Source organism: Papilio polytes, unplaced genomic scaffold, assembly GCF_000836215.1.
Source record: "Papilio polytes unplaced genomic scaffold, Ppol_1.0 DF824180.1, whole genome shotgun sequence".
NCBI lineage: Eukaryota > Metazoa > Arthropoda > Insecta > Lepidoptera > Papilionidae > Papilio > Papilio polytes.
Window position 1 is genome coordinate 1,952,689 of NW_013525024.1, and position 6,884 is coordinate 1,959,572.

The following is a 6,884-nucleotide window of genomic DNA, read 5'->3' on the forward strand; positions in this document are numbered from 1 at the left end:
ATGTCACTGACAAATCGTGTACTGCGTTAGTCTTTAATTGTTCGAGATAAATCGTTAATAATGACACACGATTTGCTGTGTCTACGATACGCTAGGATAAATACAAATGCGCGATGTTCACGCGATGTACAATTGGGAAATCTGTTGATGTTCCATTTACAAGGTACAGTCGTTTAAACATTTGGGACGCACTGAGATGATAATGGAACGATAACCTATAGGACCCTGCATTAAAATGTGTCTGTACAAAAAAGTTTGCGGGTTATTGATTTATTATTATTTCGCTGTTGGAAACTTAATTATACCTTAATAGTTGTAAAAAGAGACAGGGAATTATTGCAAGGAACAAGGCAATTTTACTGCGAATGGAACATCGTTTACCTCCGCGACTGTACATTTAAATATGTACTCAAGTAATGCACTATACCTCTTATTAAGTCAGACGTTTGAAAATAAATTCTAAAATGACTTTTACTTACTTGAAGTTATAAGACTATTGGCGAGAATAAATGATACCAAACTCAAAGCCGTTGTAACAATCTGACCCAGAACAGAAGCAACATGAAATACTACATAAGGATAGCATACACTGCATCTGTTAAGAAAAATGTTAATGAAAAAAAGCGCATTATAAAATACTATCTGTTGCTCGCGAATTCGTACGCGTTTAGTTAAAAAATAATAAAAGATATAGCTTATATTACTCACAGATGAATTACCTTTCTAATGGTAAAAGATTTTTTAAATGAGCCCATTAATTTTTGAGCTATTTCAATACATACAAAAACACAAATCTACCCTCTTTACAATGTTAGTATACATTAGTACAGAACTTTTCTATATTATCAATATTAATCAATAAAAAGAATTGTCTTCATTAATCAGAATAAATTTAAAGTAAAAGCCATAATCAAAAACGTTTAAATATTACCTTATTTTAGATATTGTTGACTCAGAAAGACAATCGACAGGAAAGAATCCTGTCCAACGACATAACCTCATCGGTTCACGCATAATACTTTGCAGCTCAGAAATTTTATTCTTTGATAATTTGTTCAAGTTTTCCATCTTAAAAATATGTACAATAAAAAAATAAACAATGGTATAAAAAAATGTAATTGCGAATGATTTAGATGGATGGAGTTAAACTTTGTAAAATGCTGAACGGATCTCGATAAAAGGCATAGATATAGAGGATCTTCTGGAAGAACACAAGCTACTTACATTTGTTTATCCACGCGGACGGAGTCGCGGTCAAAAGCTAGCATAAATAAAAATGCTTTAATTTCAAACAATGATACTTATTTGAAAAGCGTAACTATTCGATGTAAGGTCCTGTATAGGATAATAAATAACGCCCGTTTTTTATACGACTTCTAATTGTCATTTGAAATATTAATCAATCATGTTGGAATGTTTGGTTAGGTAATGTTTGTTTAACTTTTTCGATGATCGTTGCTTTGATTTTTATGATAATTTATTTTGCCTTAAGTAAACTTGTTACGTTGTGACAGGTTAAGTATTTGATAAGTGAAATACAAAAAGTAAAATGTAAGGTAGAATATTTTTTATGTCTAAAATATTGTTGATCGAAAATTGTATGAGTTCACGATAAGTGTTTATTTAGGGACATCAATCATATTTTTAAGATAAAAACAATAATATACAATATCGTGGTAAATATTGAACATGGGAAATAAGATAATAAACAATGAAATAACTTACAAATAAATATATACATTCATGAAATTCAACATTATATTTTTCTGTATGTTTGGCATTTGTTTATTCAATAGAAATTATATAAAAACATTTACACTAGAATTATATGACATAATTTGTATTTTTGGTACGTAACCAGTAATTCAAAAATTACTAAATCAATTTTAAAAAATCTTTTGCCATTAGAAAGATATGTTATATTGAGCAACATCATCATCTCCCCTGCCTTATCCTACTCCCGTAGGGTCGGCGTTATGCTAAGCAAAGCTATTTTTGTAAGTAGTAAATTTTACTTTTTTAATTTCACGCGGACGATGTCGCGGGAGATGTATAGTGTACACAACCATTACGACAATGGTGCAATAAAAATTAAACAAAAGAAAATCGGGAGCAAAACCTTTTGTGTAAACATAAGAGATATTTAGATCTGATATTCCTTTAATGGGACAGAATATAAAATCCTATGATAATGCTGAGGTTCTGTTGTTATTAATAAAAACATTGTATAACACAAAAGATAAGGAGACAAAAGCATAATGAAGATTTTATCCTTTTACTGTATTTTGGTGAATTATTTATTATTATTAACTAGCTGTTTCCGTACGATTTCATCAGCCTAAAATTATTTTATTGTTCACATGTGTCAAAATCAATCGCAAATGTCAAAATGACATGACTTGACAAACTTTGGCAATCTTGCCTCCTTGATGTTGGCAGCAACTTATGGTCTCTTTCCCACATTAGGGTCTTTATCCAAAATATTTACCCCCTTAGTTTAATGGCGTGAAAATATATAGCCTAAAGCGTGATGTAAGTGTAGGGCTTTTTATTAAAAAAATAATTATTCAAAAATATGCTGTAATTGCTGACATTTTAGGCAACAAAAAAGTGTGTGTTTACGCTTTATTATAATAGTACAGATTTAAATTTTTAAACACTGAAATGTTTCTGTAAATCACTTACTTTTTTTACTTTTTTGTAATTACTATCCTTTTTAATCCAAATTTGGTTTATAATAATTGAATGGTGGAATTCGATACCACGACAGTGAGATCCCAAGATTTCAAATTTTAGATATCCAACGTCTTACATCCGTGCGTTGTTTCAAACGTTTACAAACTAAACGTAACGTTAAAGGTAACTTCTGAGTATTCTCTAGTCATATTCAAAGTCAGTCAGCTAAGACTTTGAGGTAGGTAGATGTTTATTTGCAAGGACATCCCGCCCAAGGCAACTCACTCTGTTCTTGTGTATAGCTTTTGATGTTCACATGTTGTAGAACACTTGATTAGCTAATATTCAAACTAAAACTTAGTTACTAGCCTAAAACTATAATATAGTTGAAACAGATTACCTTCTTCGCAATGTCATGCATAAATTTGTTTAAGCTCTTTTTGCAATAGAAATGCAACTGAGAATGGTAAACAAGGTTTACTTTTTTTAATAATATAAGATAGCAAAAGCAAGCGGTCACCTGAATCCACCGAAATGGAAAGCTGCCCATAAACATCCGCAATTGCAGATGCGTTGCCTTATTCGTCTATTTCTATCAATTCTAATTGGATTAAAAGAGCTCAAGTATCAAGATTGATTTGGTTCTTGTGTTCGTACAATGTAAGCTAACAAACTGAATAAAAGGACTTCATTTGTTATTCAAGTTTGGTACAATGGTTAAGGTAGAGCTGAACGGTAGCGTGGATTTATTACTCTGGGAAAGGAAACCCCTTTGTTAGTCGTAGTTACGGTGATATTACAGGTAGAGAGTTTGTTTCTAACTCTACCTTGTTATTGTGCCCATTTTCAACTGTAGCTAACTAAACGTAACATTCTTACTAGCTCTACGCTGTGACGGAATGCAATGCAATCTTTCTAAATAATTTGGTGTTCATTTTTTAATGTTTTTTTATTAGCGTGGTTGTAGAAATACAGATATTATGTAATTATGTACTTGATTGTTAAACAAAATCTAAAATTAGAAATGCAACAATGGTTTGAATGAAAAAATAATTGTCATATAAAGTAAACCTTGCAAAACCATTTTAATATTCTATAAGTTTATTTTTTTAAAGTCGAAGAGAAAATTTAATACCAACTTGATAGAGAGTAAACATAAAATGTAAAAAAGTGAGAGACGATGGTTGTGTTAAAAAAATGTAATCCTATTAAATCTTCCGAGATTGCGGCGAGAGCAAGAAAATGTAAATTTCGCTAAAAGATAAGGCGATAGCGTCGCGGTAAAGGGCAATTTACTCTTAATTAAGCTCGGATGTGTTTTATATTAACCTCTAACCGGGTTAAATAGTTATTAGGTTAAATAATTTTTACTTTTCATCACTAGCTTTAACAACAAACGTATACATTATTTAGAATTTAAGATTCTCTAAAGTAACAAAGATAAAGGTTTACCTAACAGTACAACAGTGGTAACGCCCGCTTTAACATCTGCACGAATGGGTCGGCTCGCCCGCTGTAATACCACACTTCTGTGTGACAGACGTGAGGCCCAATTTTAGTCGCTTTTCTGTCCCACATTTTTCTATTAAGGAAAGAATTGGATGGTAAAGTGGATTTGATTGGAGGAGACGCGTAGGAAGGGAAAATATCATCTTCATGTGCGTCTCTTCCGCCGTCGATTTAGGGTAAGCAACGTATGTGCAATTGCGGATGTCTACGGGTAACGGTCGCTTCGCCAATTTGGCGGATTTAGGTGGCCGCTTGTTCGTGCCATCTTTTTGTATAAAAAAAAAACTAAAACTTATACCTAAATTCAAATTCGGTGTACGTAAATTAAATAAAATTTTCAAGTAATTATTTCAATCTAAGTTCCTCAACACCACAAAGATAACATCGTACTTGTTTGTGGTATGTCTGTCTGCAAATGGTTATTCCTACTTCATTTGCTTGTTAGTTTCTTTTTGCCAAGAGTTCAGTGGCAGAGTGAGTTATCACTAATCATTGTGTAACAAGAATGCAGTCTAAATGCAGCGCAGTCTATATCAATTCGGTTCAATTAACAGCACTCTGCTTGTCTTCCGCAGCGCAAGTACCTTGTCTAATGAGATTTATTGATTTAGCTTTACGTTAGTATTATAGAATTTAAATGGAATTAGAAAATCTTTAAGTATACAGACATATTTTAGACCTATACTCTATACCAATATAATACAGCGTAAACACACACTACTTTGTGGCGTTGGATATCAGCAATCATATTTTTGAATAATCAGTTAATAAAAAGCCCTACACTTACGACACGATTTAGGCTATACATTTTCAGGCTATTAAACTTAGGGGGTAAATCAATTGGAAAATAACCTTCATGTGCGAAAGGGACCATAAACTACAAGCTACCAACATTAAGAAAGCAATGTTATTATGATAACGGTAATTGGTATCCAATGTTAAAAGCCTTCGTTGTCATTTGTGCATTCGAATTTTGACATTTGCAAATGATTATTAGAGAAATGTAAACATTAAAATAAAGTTTCTTTAATTTTCCGCTGATGAAGCCGCAAGGGAATAGATAATTTAAAAATATCTCTCAATAAATTTCGATTTGTAGATAACTCGTTCTTGTATCTGTTTTAATAAAAATGAATGCGGTACAAACTCTTTATAAAATCAAATTAAAGTGCTAAAGGATTTAAGTAGAAGAACTGTTGAAATACTCCTTGGAATTTCTATTTTTTTTTAATCAAAATTATTCTGTCAAAAAATGTTTTTTGTCAAGGATGACTTGTTTCTTTGTTTTTCTTTTTTTACGAATAAAAAATGTTTTAATAAATTGGAGTAACATCGTTTTTCCTTCTGTATTATAATTATTTCAACAAGAACACTCACTTATAGAAGTGTTGTTAAAACAGATATTGTTCCGAGTCTGCCTTATTCCGGTAATTCCAACAATAAATGCGAAGTCATTTTGGTAACGTTTAACAAGGCTCTCGAGAAACATATATTAGTGGTCGCAACACCGTATGCTTTGCCACAAATGTATAAATGTCACCGTAAAATTATAAACAACGTTGGTTTATAATCTGACTAATATTATCTAATCTAATAATATTATCTTACATTTCTAAAATCCTAAGTAAAAATGGTAGATATGTACTTGTAAATTTTACTATATAAAAAAAAAATATATTTCTTACGATGATTGTTAAAATGATGTAATTTATAGTTTTAAGGTGACATAGTCATGCTATCTCCACGTTCGCTCGCCTGCGCCATTAGGGCTGCCAATCAATGTCTCTTCCAGATTTCTAGACAAATTTAAGACATATTTCATTCGAATTTTTTATGTAACGAATTCTTCGCCTGTTTGAAAAATAACTATTTCACGAACTCAATAAATTATTATTGAATCGATTTATATTTCAATTAAGTATAAATGTTGTCTGTGCAGTACCTGGCGGGTCGCTTCTATTTTATACGCTAACTGAAGTATCACTTCAATTCTGGTCAAAGGTACTAGAGAAAAATTGCAAACTCTTAGTGTATTTCTGCTAACAGTTTTGAAAAATGAAACTATCATTTTATCTTCAAAATGGATACAGAAGTAATTTTCACTGAAGATGGTTTATGTTGAAAATGATGTATGAAGTAGTTTTTCTGGTCCAATCCGCTAAGGGTGTGCCATAGACAAGAAACTGAACTGAATTCAATTAGTTTTTACTTTTCTTTATGGTTTAATGACATGATTTTTGTTTAAGAATTAATTTATGTTGTCATTGTTTATGCATCTTAGTAATTGAAGTAATATGTGTTTAGCTATAATTGTAGTTACATGAAGCTATATGTCTGTATTACTAACTAGCTGTTCCCGTGCGGCTTCATTCGCATGAAATTATGATTTTTTTTGCTGTTTACATTTGTCAAATTCTCAATTGCAAATGTCAAAATGACATGACCAACAACAACCCTGCTACCTTGATGTTGGCAGCAACTTATGGTCTCTTCCCACATTAGGGTTTTCATCCAAAATATTTACCCCCTAAGTTTAACGGGGTGAAACTACATAGCCTAAAGTGTAAGTGTAGGGATTTTTATTAAAAAAAAACAAAACCGACTTCCGAAAAAACAAAACAAAATATTCTCAAAAAAACAGTACACTAAAAAGTAACGAAATAATTACTTGAAAATAGTAAACCTACCTTATTGTAACT

At 31.4% G+C, this 6,884-nt stretch overlaps 1 protein-coding gene across 1 annotated transcript in view; it reads right to left on the reverse strand.

Moving 5' to 3' along the window:
* The window catches only part of LOC106111011 (gustatory receptor for sugar taste 64e-like), a 31,794-nt gene that overhangs the window by 10,030 nt on the left and 14,880 nt on the right, over nucleotides 1–6,884 (reverse strand). The window lies entirely within an intron of this gene.